General features: G+C 29.7%; 2 long non-coding RNA genes across 3 annotated transcripts in view; one reads left to right on the top strand and one right to left on the bottom strand.

The window, feature by feature from the left end:
- The window catches only part of LOC149794325 (uncharacterized), a 72,012-nt gene that overhangs the window by 8,845 nt on the left and 46,288 nt on the right, over positions 1–16,879 (bottom strand). The gene's annotated exons all lie outside the window — the stretch shown is intronic.
- LOC149794326 (uncharacterized) overlaps positions 1–16,879 on the top strand; it is a 57,960-nt gene that overhangs the window by 35,926 nt on the left and 5,155 nt on the right. For both annotated transcript variants that reach the window (XR_016423008.1, XR_016423007.1), the window contains one exon: positions 7,751–7,813. This is a non-coding gene — a long non-coding RNA (uncharacterized LOC149794326). The remainder of the gene's footprint in view (positions 1–7,750; positions 7,814–16,879) is intronic.

Here is a 16,879-nt window from a genome sequence, read left to right as displayed (position 1 = left end):
TGCACACAAAGTATCAACATCAGTTATAAATTTTGCAACAATTATATTATTACTAAATCATGTAGTTCAAAATATAATTAAAAAGATATTGAGAGAGAGAGAGAGAGAGAGAGAGAGAGAGAGAGAGAGAGAGTTATTTATATGTTGATCGTACATACTAAATCTTGAATAATAAAGAATTAATATCACACATGAACAAAATTTCGTATGCAAAATATATTTAAAAAGTCAAATATGGCTGGAAAGTTGTAATAGTTTCTCGCTGTTCCAAAAACAGCTTGAAATTTTCTTCCTAAACGTTTGGACTACATGTATTCTAAATCACTGATAACCCATTCATGCGTGAAGTTTACTTTTTATGTACAATTGTGTGTTACCTTTCATACAGTAAATAGGTGGCATAACTTATTCTTTTGGATGATTGTTCTAGCGAATTATATTGTAGGAAATGATTGTATGATATAGGATTGGGTAAAATATATTATTTCGTTTCCAATTATTTAGTTTAATGCGAATTACAAAACCTTGATTTAAAGTTGAATATTTTCGTCAATATGCATCATGCAATATTATTACGTTACAGCATAATACTCATTCTACTAATGACCTTTTATATGACTTACGATATATATGATCTGGAGGTCACAATGTTTTTCATGATATTATAATCTTTAATATATATATTTCTTATTTCTATTTATTTATTTATTTTATTTATTATTTATTTATTTTATTTATTATTATTATTATTATTATTATTATTATTATTATTATTATTATTATTATTATAAATGGAAAACGTAAAGCAAAGCAGATGTCCATCTAAGTTGGTTGATTTGAAATAATATTCTCCTATTGTTAGTATTTCCATAAATGTTTAATGTAACGTGTTATTTGACTTAACTTTATTATAGACCTTAGAAATGAACAGCCTTCGTGGACAAGACCAAATGGTTAAATATCGTCATACTGCACAGATCATTTATGGATCCTCGCTAAATAGTAAACATTGAATGGGATATTATTTTTTTATACAATTGGTTATTGATTAATTTCCGGAAGTTATATCTATCTATGTATCTACATATTCACTTCAAGCAATGAAAGCAAGTAGCAAGATATTGCATTTGTGTTTTTATAATTTAATTAAAAACAGCAAAATTTAAAACCAAAAATATGTCATCCATTTTAATGACCTAACAATGCTTTTAGAGTACGTTCAAAACAAAGTACATTAAAATGTAAAACGTCCAGAGAAAACAAACCAGAATAAACACATTATTTCCAAAGCGGTATTTTTATTTATCTTTTGAAAGCTACATTTTGTTTTTGTCATCGTGATTATCTACTTTTTTTCTTTTACTTAATTATCAAATGAAAATACCCCCCCCCAAAAAAAAATGGAAGAACAAATTCAGCATTTTTTCTATGTCGATACAGTAGGTAGGTCAGTTTATTAGTCCCATGAAGTATAGAGCAGTTGACATAGTAATTATGCACTGACTAATCAAGGATGAAATCTTATGTTTGTTGGTAACATATTTTCCAGTGGAGCAGTATAAAGATTCATCTGAAATCGTCAGGACTAAGATAAAAATTATATTTAATAAACAAAGGACTTTTCTTTTGACCATTTAGTGAAAAATATACACACAACAAATGAATTCAATCAGTGCGATAATTTAAAATTATGAATTTCACAGATTATGCCCATATGTGTTGGAATTTCGGTACCTGTTATTACACAGACTAACGGCATTTTGTAATGTTGTGTTATTGATCATTAACTGGTTGGGTAAACGTAAATAACTGGAGAAGAAATTCTAAATTACTAACATAGAAAATATATATTGCCAGGATCTCTCTATGTACTTCAATTATTTGTTTAAGCTTTACTGGGGAAAAAGTATGTATGTATGTATGTATGTATGTATGTATGTATGTATGTATGTATGTATGTATGTATGTATGTATGTATGCATGTGTATATATACAACATACATTGAAAATGACATGGCATTAAAAGTGTTGATATAAAGCAAATTGATATACCAATACTATCTGTATATCAAACTGTGATCCGCCCATGGCGCAATAATACGAATAACAGTCTTTCATCCGCAGGCCTATAGGTCAATGATGAATTTCTACTCATTCATTAATCATAAATGAAATATGAAAATAACGATAAAAAGTATTAATAGTCCCTATTTTCTAAATGAAAATAAAATGACACACAATTTTATTGGAATCCTTTCTTTTTTCCATTCCCCTCTCGTGCGTAAATGACAAAATAAGCACCATTCTGGAGTGAGAGAGAAAAATATATTGCGCTGGACGAAAACGTTAAAACTGAAATTGTACCAAATAACCTACATTAATCTGGTTGCTCGTAACGGTATGTTTACGCTTTCCTTGTGATCTATCTACAGTGTTCATAATATCAATGATACATAGTTGCAATAGCCAGTAACGCTAGGCCTATATGTTAAATTTGTCGGTTACGATGCACACATATCTTATTTTGCTTTAATCATTTGTTGTTATTTCTTAAATCTATTATAATGTTCTAAATATCGATTATTAATTATTAAATATAAAAATGTCCTAATGGTGCCCCCCCCCCCTCTGTTTGAGAGGTTGGGGATTTTCGCTTGTGTCATACGACGATGTGTCTGGACCTATGAATGATGGCAATGTTAGTCAAGCCGTCCAAAAGGGGGGGGGGGAGAGAGAGAGAGAGAGAGAGAGAGAGAGAGAGAGAGAGGGAGAGAGATTTTTAAATAGTCTTTCGAAATGTTAATTGAAGCAGAATAATGACTTAGATGAACTGTCAATATGTTAAAATATTTTAATTACGTGTTGTTGGTTCGTCATTTCACTATTCCACTCTAATTTTCATAAGCCAGTACGTGAATGCCTGACAGTACAGGTTCAGTTTACAAGAGCCTAAGCGTGTTTGCAATGTACTACTTTCTTCATAAAAACCGTATTTCATGTTTAAATTATGATTGTGTCTTATATTGATTTAATAAATGTGAATAAAAATAAAAACTGAAAAAGAAAACAACTTATCAACTTGCATATGTCACTGTGAACAAGAAGAAAAATCGTAGAACTACATTTTGTAGCGAACACACTCGCAGGGATGTGAGGAGTTCATTCACTCGGCCAATGCACAGTTGCCAGGATCATATCGGAACTCCATTCAAAGTGCAAATATGTGTATTTGTATTTTATATAAATAAAATATATGTATAGTATGTACGCTGTATCAATGATATACCACTCGTTGTATAAATTTTTCATTAAAAGGAGACTAGGGCATGCCTCGTTTCTTTCTAATGAAAAATTATACATCTCGTGGTTTATCATTGATACAGCATACATACTATGCATACATACTATATATATATATATATATATATATATATATATATATATATATATATATATATATATATATATATATATATATATATATATATATATATATATATATATATATATATATATATATATATATATATATATATTTATATATATATCACTTTAACTTTAACAAGATTTCAGGCCCCTTACGTCAGAAGATCTTTAGATTCTTATCACAAAATTTATTCCCAAAATATTCGTATGCAATGGATTTTCTAAGATGACACAAAGTTTCACTGAAATAACAGACATAAGCAATAAATATAAATCTTGCTATATTTTAATGGCACAAATTATCATAAATCTCATAATTTACATAACTACCCAATAGGTTTTAATTGTTTAATTCTTTATGAACCAGCGATACTAACGTAATATTCGCGGTGAGAAAGAGAAAAGAAGATGAAGAAAGAGAGAGAGAGAGAGAGAGAGAGAGAGAGAGAGAGAGAGAGAGAGAGAGAGACTCGTATATATTTACAGTCTCTATCCCAGTATAGGCTACCTGGCAATGCTCACCACCTGCAATCAGTGCATACCAAACTTTATCAAATTCCCAAACCAAATAAGGAATTATTCAAAAAAGTTTCAAATACTCTGGAATTTTGCTCTGGAATAGTATTCCAGTTGAGATTAGAAATGACCGCTCTATTTCCTTCGTCCAAACTCAATTTATTCAGTGGCTTCAGAGATGAAAACAACTGTATTCATGAAATACCTTAGGGTATCATTAAATATACTATTCATCTATTTTGTTACTAACTGCATATTGCATGTATTGTTGTTATTTCTTAAATCTATGTGGGGTTTTGTTTATAAATAAGTTCCTTTATATGAGAGCCTCAGTGTAGATTAGCTCTTCAGATAATTGTCCTGCTCTCTTTAATTAAAGACACTGTTATTATTATTATTATTATTATTATTATTATTATTATTATTATTATTATTATTATTATCATCATTAAAGAGGACAGAGAAGAGCAACCGAATACATTATTTTATCTCAAATACTCACTAATTTTCGGTCGAAATGTTATAGTTAAGTATATGTTTTTAAAAAATGAACAAAACATTAAACCGTGTAACTAGATAACAAAGTCAAATAACATTCTTGAAAGGAAGGAAGGAAAGAAGGAAGAAAGGAACGAGGAAGGAGAACGAACACGGAAGCCCTAATGATTTAAAAATTCACGGCGCAAGACATGCATACATCCTTTTGATTTGGCTTAACCCCCCATCTCCATAAAATGAGAACAAATCTTGTATCTTATTAACTCGTTCAATATTTTTAATAGTCCATTGACCTGGATAAAACTTAAAAGCGTACGAATTTATGTCAGAATCAGCTCTTACATAATATCAACGTGCCTTTCAATTTAATATCTCTTCTGCAAAATCTTGTTTATTTTTTATGAATATTGTCAATTATATATATATATATATATATATATATATATATATATATATATATATATATATATATATATATATATATATATATATATATATATATATATATATATAGGGAATATCGCTTTTCTCATCACGAAAGAAGAATATTGGGGTTCTGGATTGCAATGAATCAGCCTTCACCAGGTCATTCTGAAACAGAACAAGCCATACATACACTTTCAAATAATCTCATCTTCGTTTGTGTTTCTGCGTGAGTTTAAAATGTACTTTGGAAAACTAGTATCAAATGTACATTTTTCATTGGTTCTCGTACCTTTCTTCTCAGATGTGAGAGTGTGTGTCCGCCTCCTTAATTTTAATGCTCCTAGTATATGCGGTAACATTACTGTCTTATCTCCACAAAAAAGACACTCCCCCCAACACAATTTATTTTATTTGGCACAAAAGATGTTACTAACTTGTATTTCTGTTTCGTCAGAGATATCGATATTTGATTTATTGATTTCTCTCTTTTATCCAATTTGGATTTTTTAAAAATACAATGCAACAAGCAAATACTATCACATTACAAACTGTGTATATCAAAATTGATACAAAGGCAACTAATCTGGTCATTTATTATCGATTTCAAGTTAATTATGTAATATTGAATAGAGCAGACGACAACCCAGCTGAGTTTCGATGAACGAGATTTTGGTATGATGTACATGAAGCGTATCGTATTAATATCCGTTGACAACCCTATTTGTTTGGGGAACATACTAAAAGTATGTTATCTTCTTAGAGGACTTCGACCATAGATTCCTTTCAAATGAATAAATTCCATCCATTATAATCCCACAACGGTGCAGATAATTTAAACCGCGTTGTGATTCAGAAGCAGCCTCTTTTGATTGGTTAAGAACTCAGATATGAATAGATCACTGTCTGGCGTGGTTTTTTTTTTTTTAATGCATGCACTTTTTGTATTCCTACGCCACCTTATTAAAATGTTGTTTTTCCATAATCACTGACATAATTTAAGATCGTAAATAAATTGAAAGGTTTTCCTTGGTAATAATTTAAACAAATTATATATATATATATATATATATATATATATATATATATATATATATATATATATATATATATATATATATATATATATATATAATGTGCTGTTTGAAATTAAACAAATTCGTTTAATTCTTTTGAAGTTAGTATCAACCCCATTTCGAGCCCCACCTTCATTTACGAAGGCGGGGTCAGAGTATTGGCCATATCAGTAGTCTAACTGAAGCGTCTGGAACGCTCGGGAAATTTTTTTCACTTTAATCGCATGCTGTATTGTCTTTTGAAACATCTAAACTCTTTCTCACCTGAGTTTAAGATGTATAAACGCGTTTATGTATGCTTAAACGGGCTTCACTAATATGCTATAATGTTTCTAAGTATAGCAATATATACTTTAGTCTTCGTGCAGGAAACTTTATACCTGCTCATTAATTATTCTTGGAGTAATTAATAAACGATGTTTAGATGTGATAATAGATGCACACCAATTAATATGTACATTTTTTTAAAATAAAAAATTCCAGAATACATTGGAAATTACAATTTTCTATTCATGTTCCTCTGCCTTTGTTACAAATGCAGTATGTTATAAGACTTGAAATATTCCCCATTGTCGAATAATATAAGTTAACATGGGTGGCCTGATAAGTAATCTAAATATAATTTCTGAGGGTACAAGTCGTTTTCCATGAACATATTTAATTTTTTTAACTTGTATTCTGTATATATCTATTTTTTGGCACATGTTAATTGATCCCTCCAATTTCTTACTTTATATGATGTTTTTATTTCTTTTTTTTTTGTTGTAATTCTCAACAAGACTTTAAAACAAAGGAACAATACTCCGCTTATGTATATCTGAAGTTCAAAATAATTATTCAATGATTTAAAGTGATTAAAGTAAAAATATACAGAAAACGTAGGGCTAAGCAACATTTTCTCTTGGAAGGAATAAATAAAATTCTGGTCAGAAGTACTGATCCTTAAAGACAAAGATCAATGCACGAAAATGTATTGGCACAGTAAAATCGTTTTCTTTACTCTAAACACACAATGATCCGCTACCAAACTAGAGATATATGATAGCTATATTGAAATACATTACGTATAATAACTTTTTTTAGCAACATTGCAGTTAAGTATGAAACATAACTGGCAGCAGATGCAAAGGCTTTTATATTTTATTAGGTTAATAAATGAAATTACATTTATTTTTGGAGATGAAACTGTAAATTTGCATCGCATATCTGGTGTTAAATATAGAAATACATGCCTAAGTTTTAATCTATATGAGCCGGAATATAATATAATGCACCAACGTCATGTTTTGACATATTTGCTTATATTGTTTTATTCTTTTTTACACTCTTATGAAGGCCAATTTTTTGACACAATATTGTACCGCAGGAAATGGAATTTTGTAATTAATGAAAAGATTTTTAAACAAAGAAAACCAAGATATGGTCAGAATAAAGAATGGCTGATAGAACACCAGTTAAAACTACTATAATTTAATATATCTTTCGTGCAGTTCGTCACTGTGAACTTTCATACAGAATTGGTTCCTTCGTTGAAAAAATGCATGATCTATTTTTTTTCTTTTCTTTCTTTCTTTATAAATTATATACAGTCTAAACTAAAAATGGCAGCAAAAGATGTCTGACAGTCAGGGAAGGGAACCACGATACACATAGAAGCACAATCTTATAAATGACATCAATGAGTTGATTCAAGTTAGACTTTGATCAGAGTGCTATGCAAACAAACGAAATTACTTTTATCTGGTTTTACGATGGAAACAAACAACAATACTAACTAACAGTTATTTGACTTTTTCTTCGTCATTTTGCAGCTCCCTGACCGTGTTTTGCAAGATGAAGCAAGACAGGTTTCGATCCGTTCAAGAAAATGATTGGTGAGTAGATATTGTCACAAAATAGTACATAGTTGTGCTCTTACATTCAGTGCAAAATGTATAACACAATTTTGTTATTTTCAGATCTTACTATATATATATATATATATATATATATATATATATATATATATATATATATATATATATATATATATATATATATATATATATATATATATATATATATATATATATATATATATATATATATATATATATATATATATACTTGTCTACTTGTGATAATATCCTTACACATTTGGTCACATTGTAAATTGTCAATTATTTCAAAATTATTTTTGTGTGGAAAAATAAAATAAACATTTCAGATTCTCTTATGTGACTGAGATATCCATATGTCCTGCGCTGCATAGGTCGACATTACACTCGAAACTTGTTGAACAAAAATCTCAAAATCAACTCTGAAACCCAAGAACTATATAACATATTAAAGAGTGCGTTCGTGTGAGGAAAGCTTTGCAGACAATTCACATAATCAAGGTGTAAAAAAGTATAAAAATTTCTTTGAGTTTAAATAAAATTACTTACTATCAATTCTAGACTTTGAACTTTAGATTGAGTTCTTTTTTTTTAAATAATTTAGAGATAGCGAAGGATGGTGTGAACGGTAATGTTTTCACGTTAATTAGTTGTGAAAATTGTTGTTTGCGTTTAACGCATTTTTTTCAGCGCGTATTATGCCATACATGGCGGCCTGAATAACTGGTCGAGGAAGAACCTGGGAAAATCCCGGGAAGAACGACCAACCCAAGGAAAGCTACTGGCAAGCATTCTCACATATCCACAATGGCCGAGCCCGAGACTCGAACCTATGCGGACAGAGGTGAGATGGCAGTGGTCGGTAAACTACTCGGCCACCCGAGGTCCCAAATAGACAAATTAATCTGCAAATTAGTAAATTGCTTAGTTATAATTTAAGAAATCCAGCAATACTTGAGGTATCTACATTATATATGTGTGTGTGTGTGTGTGTGTGTGTGTGTGTGTGTGTGTGCCGTCTGTCGTGGTTTTTGCTGTAGTTAGTGAAAACTAAGATCACTTTGGTAGATTAGGTTACAAAGACTTAACAGAATGTGTATTAATGCATTTACAATATATAGTATAATAACATTAAAATAAAACTTTGTTACCTACATATATCGCCTAAGAAATTACTGGAAAGAATATATGCACTAAAGAAAAAAAGTCTAAAAATGATAGTCCCTGAATACATGGCACAGTCAGAATCAAAAATAAAAATGATGCATATCGTCAAAATTAATGTGAAAACAGTACCTCATATGTTCGAATCGTATCAGAAAATTAATATGAAAACAGTACCTCATATGTTCGAATCGTATCAGAAAATTAATGTGAAAACAGTACCTTGCATGTTCGAATCGTATCAGAAAATTAATATGAAAACAGTGCCTCATATGTTCGAATCGTATCAGAAAATTAATGTGAAAACAGTACCTCGCATGTTCGAATCGAATTAGGAAATTGATATGAAAACAGTAGCTCAAACATATTAGAATTGTAAGACTACGCGAGTTCTACATATATTGTGAGTCTATTTTATACACTAAAAAAAATGCAAACGTGTTTTGTATGTGAACCTGATAGTAATAAACCACGAGAGACAATCTATGACTTTCTGAGAGAATGCAGTTTATATTAAAAGATATCTTTACCCCGTATTTTAAGGATATTATAATTTTACCTTAATTTTTTTATATACTTGATTATGTTTATTTGGGAGGGTTTTTCTTCCTAAAATATAGTGCAGTTCTTTAGTTTCACTTTATTACATGGCCTCTATTGTGCTGATTTACCGTTAAACATCAAGACATATACACCTGTTCAATATTAGCCTCTTTATTGTCTATCTTGATGAAAATTGAAACATTGTAAACCTAAATACAGAGGTATAAAAAAAATTGGTTGATTCGTATCAAGAGACTGGTGTCCTGAATTCTACATGGCATGCTGTAGTACTTGAGCTCGGTCTGAGATATAACCTTATGGGATCAGATGATGGTAGGAGTATCGACGTTACGTTTTAGAATTTTGAAATTATGCCAAGTGAGTCAAATCAGGTACATATATTCTGTTGATTTTCGAGATGATACCTAAAGGCAGATAACTGTATCCATAAAAATTATTGGAAGTATATATATATATATATATATATATATATATATATATATATATATATATATATATATATATATATATATATATATATATATATATATATATATATATATATATATATATATATATATATATATACATACATATATATACATACATATATATACATACATATGTGTGTGTGCGCGTCTGTGTGTATGTGTATACTTAACAGAAATTACATATTTTTCCATAATGATGACACTATTTGAATTGATTAAATATTGATCAGCCAATTACCGTTAATAAACAACTTATTAATAAATAGAAATAGAAATATTAGATGGTAACAGCCCTAAATTTATAATTGTTAATTTCTTCATCCATAGCAATTTGTGTAATCCACTTACCGATACAAACAGCGCCAAATTCAATGTTCCTTGTGCCCAATGATAATCCAATTTTTGTGACACACATTACATAATTATTTATGCTATATTGACTGGTAAGCAAATCCTATATAAACTTATTAATCAAGCCAAAAACCCCACTTAGAACCTCAAGCTCGGCTTGACTTGCTTATTTTAAGTCAGATAATTTTGTTTCCGAGCAAAAAGCTTTCGTCTTTCTTTCAAAACAGACACTGGGCTGATCTTTATATAGTGTCAATCTACTAACTGCACTATGGTCTAGACAATGTACATGTACTGCCTGGTTCAGACGCGGAATGCTTTAATTGTGAGGGGGGAATGCGATTTTATATCCACTGCACAAAATGAGATTACGATCGCACTGCATGTAAACTACACGTATTCACGGGAGATCAGCGTGTCCTTAAAAATTCCTATTCCTTAATTTTTATTTCTTTTTACGAAGGGTTCATAGGTGCAGATATTTTCAAATCATAACATTTTTTAAAAATTGATTAGGTAAATATTAACAAAAACTCTCCACGTAGATGATAATGGAATGTTGGATCACCATTGAAATTATTTACAGCTACTGTCACATTTCCTAGTTAAGAATGTGAGGTCATTTGACATATATAAAATACATATTTATATATCTAACTGATATGTTATAGCTGTTTGGAACGTTCAAATTTTGGTGGAAAACAACCCCTCTTGTTACAGAGGGTTTGTTTTGTGTGTGTGTGTCGTACTTCATTCGATAAACAAACAAAACAGGTGCCAAATTACCCATAAGATTTCTTGCTACACGATTTTCTTAACTCTATGATTTAGTGCCGAAACTCGTTATATGGAAATTGACTAGTTTGTATGGAATCATTTTGTTGTTTATTTCAACCACATATGAGAGATTTAAATTTAAAAAACAATTTGTATAATTATAAAAATTCACTTTTGCTTTACAACAATATCCATGTCAGTCGTTGTCATTTATTTTCTTAATTTTTAATTTTTCTAATTTACCTCTCTTTGTATGTGGAAAAACATTTTCATTTTTTTGTTATTTAAATATCGTCTCCATTGTCGTTTCTGAGGGTCATCCTGGATAAAATCTACTTATTTGGATTATACTTTACTATCGTCTATTGTAATTGTATACTAAATAAATTTTACAAATTTTGAAGTTTGTTTTTGTGTTAACATTTTGCAATAACTAATGGAGTTTTTATTTGTATTTTCCGTATTTGACATGTTTATCTGCGAGCTTTGTATAGATTACTGTATAATGGTTTCAGTCCATGCAGGCTGTTGAACTTTGTCTCACCAGATATATTTCTTGTTTCTGGCTTTGTGTGTGGTTATATGCTTTACGTTACATGTACATTTTAATTATTGATTCATGTTCTCATACACGTTTCTTGCTTCAGTCAGTATTTTGAATTGGATTATCGTCCCTATCACACACACATTTTATACTATACTGGTTAAATCTCTAAAATGTGGCATGAAATTTACCATTTTCATCCACTCGTTATTTTCCTTTTCTTCTCTATCCCAAAAGCATATAATTTTTTGTCACAAGAATTAAATTATTCGGAATGAATTTGTTTTCTCTCTCAAAATATCCCACTAATAATCCCAATAATCTCGTCTTTAATTTAGTGAGACTCAAATTAGATTATGTGTACAAATAAAACTTACACATACAAACACACCCACACACCCACACACACACACACACACACACACATATATATATATATATATATATATATATATATATATATATATATATATATATATATATATATATATATATATATATATATATATAGTATGTACTTTTATCATCACTATTTTATCATTCGCCAATTGTATTATCTATTAATTTCAAACTATTTTTCTTTTGCGATTGACGGAGGGGAAAGAGGTAACTTATCCAAAAGTCGAATACAGTGGTTGTTTCAATTTAATACGAATCCCAGCAGTAGTCAAACGCACGTGTAATTTTAATTTATTTCACCGACAACTTTAAATTACACATACTCATTATTACATTGCCGAAATGGGCCAGAAAAAGCACAGTGATCGAAATTTATGCTTTTGTTTATGAAGCTTGCTTCTATAAAAAAAACAAAAACAATAATAACAACAGTATTTTCTAATGCAATCCAATATATATATATATATATATATATATATATATATATATATATATATATATATATATATATATATATATATATATATATATATATATATATATATATATATATATATATATATATATATATATATATATATAATGCCTGATTTATCTGGTTTTAATATTCTTTTTCTTGGCTTGCTATAACTCCCCTTTTGGCGGGGTCGGGGCGAGTATTAAAAAAGACATATTCCTCTTGTTGACGTTAGTAGTAAATGGGGTATTCATTCCGCTGACGTTTTCTTATTTGTACTCTACTCCACGGGATAGCAAAATTAATAAGAAATGGCATGACTTATCGCAAGTACGAATTTCGACAATGTTGCAAACTTAAGATTAACCGCGGCCCTATATATCATAGTAATTATAAGGATGCCCCGTTGACAGGTGTTTAATTTAAATATCAAGCGCAACTTGTACTCCAAGTTAGAATACTGGTATGGTTAAGGGTAGACAAAAAGAATGTATATACTAGAATACAAAAGAAACTTTCAATTTTATTACTTGCTTCGGACACACTTGTCATCATATTTAATGAAGAAAGTACCCATAATTCCTTGTGCTACTACACTCACTCAAAGCAGACTTCCGTTACAAAATGGCCGCCACTCCATACAGGCTCACAAGGTATGGCAGAGAATAATGGATGTCGAAAAAGTTTAAAATAATCAAGGTAGTAATTGCGGTAGCCATATGAAACTTGATCTCTTAAGGGGTTTAAATAATTTATTTTTTGAAACATTATATTTTTTAATTTGCCCTGGTTTGTATAGCGAAGGTATGTATCACTCCACGTAGTTGACTTAACTACTTATGCAACAGAATATTTCCTTGTGGATGTTGTGGCAATTGTTGTTGTTGGGTAACAAATTTGTAAGTGATTTTACATTTCCTCGGTAATTATAAGTCAATGTTTGTATATATTTAAAAAATAAGATTTTATTTAATGATATATCTCGACACATAATTTATATGATACATAATACGTGTCTACGAATTTGGACATTTTTCCACAATTGTCTCTTTCCATTTTGAACATCACACAAACGGTTCCTTCTAGTATGCGATGCACACAATATGCTACACATCTTTCTAGCAATAATCTATTTATTTACTGTTAAATGTGATCTATACGCCAAAAACCCCACGGAAGCACCAAATGAATATGGTAAGCTTGCAAAGGGGGTTCCTTGAGGGAATTTAAACATTACAAGAAAATGTAACTACCAATACAATTTTGATAACGGAGACAAAGGCAACTCTGATAATTATCCACGGGTTGCTGCTACTAAATAATATTTATAAAGAAATGCACTCTAGCTGAAAATTGAATGGATACACTATTTAAATATTTTTAATTCCAATCCACGAAAATTAACACGGGTGTGAAAACTATCTCTTGGCAACATTTTTCTAAAAAAAATTATTACAGAAGTTAAGATATCGACAACAACTTTGTTAACCATATTTGACATAAAACATTTGTGGTGTAATAGATTATACTGATACGGTACTATCATCAAGAAGAGTGTGATTTTTATCCATTCAATTAGTAAGAACAAATATATTGGTTAATTTTCATACTTATCAACTATATGTTCCTGTAAGCTCGTTGTCCTGCCTGTACAGTCAACGTTATGCGCATGATCATATTATGTCTTAACTTTTTGCAAGCACATCACGTATATTCTTCGTGTTATATGCTCCATGATATTCATTCATCGGATATGTATAATCAATACGTGAAGCCTATATATATATATATATATATATATATATATATATATATATATATATATATATATATATATATATATATATATATATATATATATATATATATATATATATATATATATTAGTAAAGACATCAGAAAAAGGTAGCAAACTCATCAAAACTAAATGTGTATGACAGTGTTAATATCACTGAGCGTGCGCACAGACGCACACACAGAGCTTAGAATTTGGTAAAAACATACTGGTTCGCTATGTGATAGACACAAAACCCACTCCTTTATTATTTTGTACACATGTTTGTATTGTTGTATCTCCTTGTTGTAAATTGCCCTTGGTGATTCTAACATGTACGAGTCCAGAATGTTTCGTAAATTTTGTCTGAAGTGTTTACATAAGTTACTATTATACATTTTTTTGACACTAAGCCTTTCAATTTTAAACTGCATATGAAATGTATCCAGAGAAGTTTCCTGCTGGAAGCGTCTCTACTTTTTTTTATAAAAAAAATCCATGTCAAAATAAGTTTCGTTAGAATTCACTATTATTATATATTTCATATATATTTAGTCTCTTTGTAACGGCTCTGACCCATCCCTCATTCGGAAAGTATTCTTTCTTTAGTATTACCCCGTTAATAATGGTATTGTTACAAAAGAGAAACTAACCATATTTTACGCACGCTTTTATATTAAAAAAATATAATGATTCTGTGATGATGGGCTTTGAGGGCAAGATAGCAAGTTTCCATAAATCGGCAACATTTGTGCTTTCAATAGTGTCCTGTTTTTGTCACTTTCATTATATATTACTTGGAAGTAGAATAAGTTTAATTCAAACCATACGTCTTTCAAATATTATTTAAGTGTTCGTTATTATCAATATCTATCAAGCATCAGATTGGTCTATTTATTATGTGCCTAATATTTTGCATAATGCATTCACACATATTAATGTCCATGCACCATTCTTGCGCTGCAACTCGAATTTGCTGAAAATTCGTTTGAGAGATATATGGTTTATGTGACTTCTGTCTTTCTGCTCTAATACTTGCGGTTTGGGATTATTACCTCTTGGAGGGTGCGATTATACTTTATGGGAATATTGTGGTTTGTAAACGTCTCTTAAATACTTATGTTTACCAATCTGTGGTTAAGGATTCTCTTCATTATTCGAAAGGATGTATTAAACTTGTTCAGTGGATATTTCTAAGTAATTCTGAATATGACAAGACGAAAAAAAAAACATATTTTCTTAATCCTGTTTTATCGTCATATAAATTTACAGGCATACAGATATAATTATGGGGTCTAATTAAGGAAGATTATGCTACTTTATCATGCTACATTTTAATCTGAACAGCAAAATCAAATTTAAAAGGAAAAAGAAATTTGCTAACAAAAAGCAAAAAATAAATAAATATAAAAACAGTTTGATGGTTAAAAAAAGAAAATGATGCTCTTTAAATTGATCAGGATATCATTGGTATAAACAGGCATACTTTCTGGTGGATTTTTGTTGCAATAAAGGTGTCAGGAATCAGTCTTAAATAAACGAAAACTCAATCGTTCGACATTTAGCAAGAATTTTATTGTCATAAAGACAGAAACGAAATGGATAAAAAGGCTGGTGCAATCTTGTCTCGTTTTACTTTGCACTTGTCAAATGAACAGTTGTAATTGGCGTTACTTAAACATTAAGTAAAATGTAATAATCATTTGTAACATTGTATCAACTAGACACACTATGTCATTGGCATTTGTAACATTGTATCAACTAGACACACTATGTCATTGGCATTTGTAACATTGTATCAACTAGACACACTATGTCATTGGCATTTGTAACATTGTATCAACCAGACACACTGTCATTGGCATTTGTAACATTGTATCAACTAGACACACTATGTCATTGGCATTTGTAGCATTGTATCAACTAGACACAATATGCCATTGTATCAACTCGACACACTATGTCATTGACATTTCAGCAGCCTCGATGAAGAATCAGTGGGAACGACCGTTTTATAAATGGTCACGCTGGAATGAACCCCTTTGATAGTGGACACTTCTTTTTTGTTGTTTGTTTGTTTGTTTTCGTTTTTCTGTTTTATTTTTGTTGTTTATTTAATAAATATATTAATAAATACTCTAAGTATAAAATGTTTGACAACTTTTTAATATGGACTTATAAGGTAGACGTTCTGTGGATAGTAAGTGATTGAACGTAAAAAAGAAAGAAAAAGAATGTCATAGAGGCAGAATATAATGATAGAGTTGAGGGAATTGCTTGATACCTCTTACTCACAACATCGAAAAAGACATAAATTATTATTTCTTGGATCCTAAAGTTAAACATTGTATGTATTGTTTAATAGAAATGTCAAACATTGTGTGTATAGTTTAATATAAATATCAAACATTGTGTGTATTGTTTAATAGAAATGTCAAACATTGTGTGTATAGTTTAATATAAATATCAAACATTGTGTGTATTGTTTAATATAAATATCAAACATTGTGTGTATTGTTTAATAGAAATGTCAAACATTGTGTGTACTGTTAATAGAAAGTT

The sequence above is a fragment of the Sinohyriopsis cumingii genome, chromosome 8 (assembly GCF_028554795.1).
Source record: "Sinohyriopsis cumingii isolate HCF-2022 chromosome 8, ASM2855479v2, whole genome shotgun sequence".
NCBI classification, from domain to species: domain Eukaryota; kingdom Metazoa; phylum Mollusca; class Bivalvia; order Unionida; family Unionidae; genus Sinohyriopsis; species Sinohyriopsis cumingii.
The sequence above is the reverse complement of the archived record's forward strand: the minus strand, read 5'-3'. Positions and strand labels throughout refer to the sequence as shown.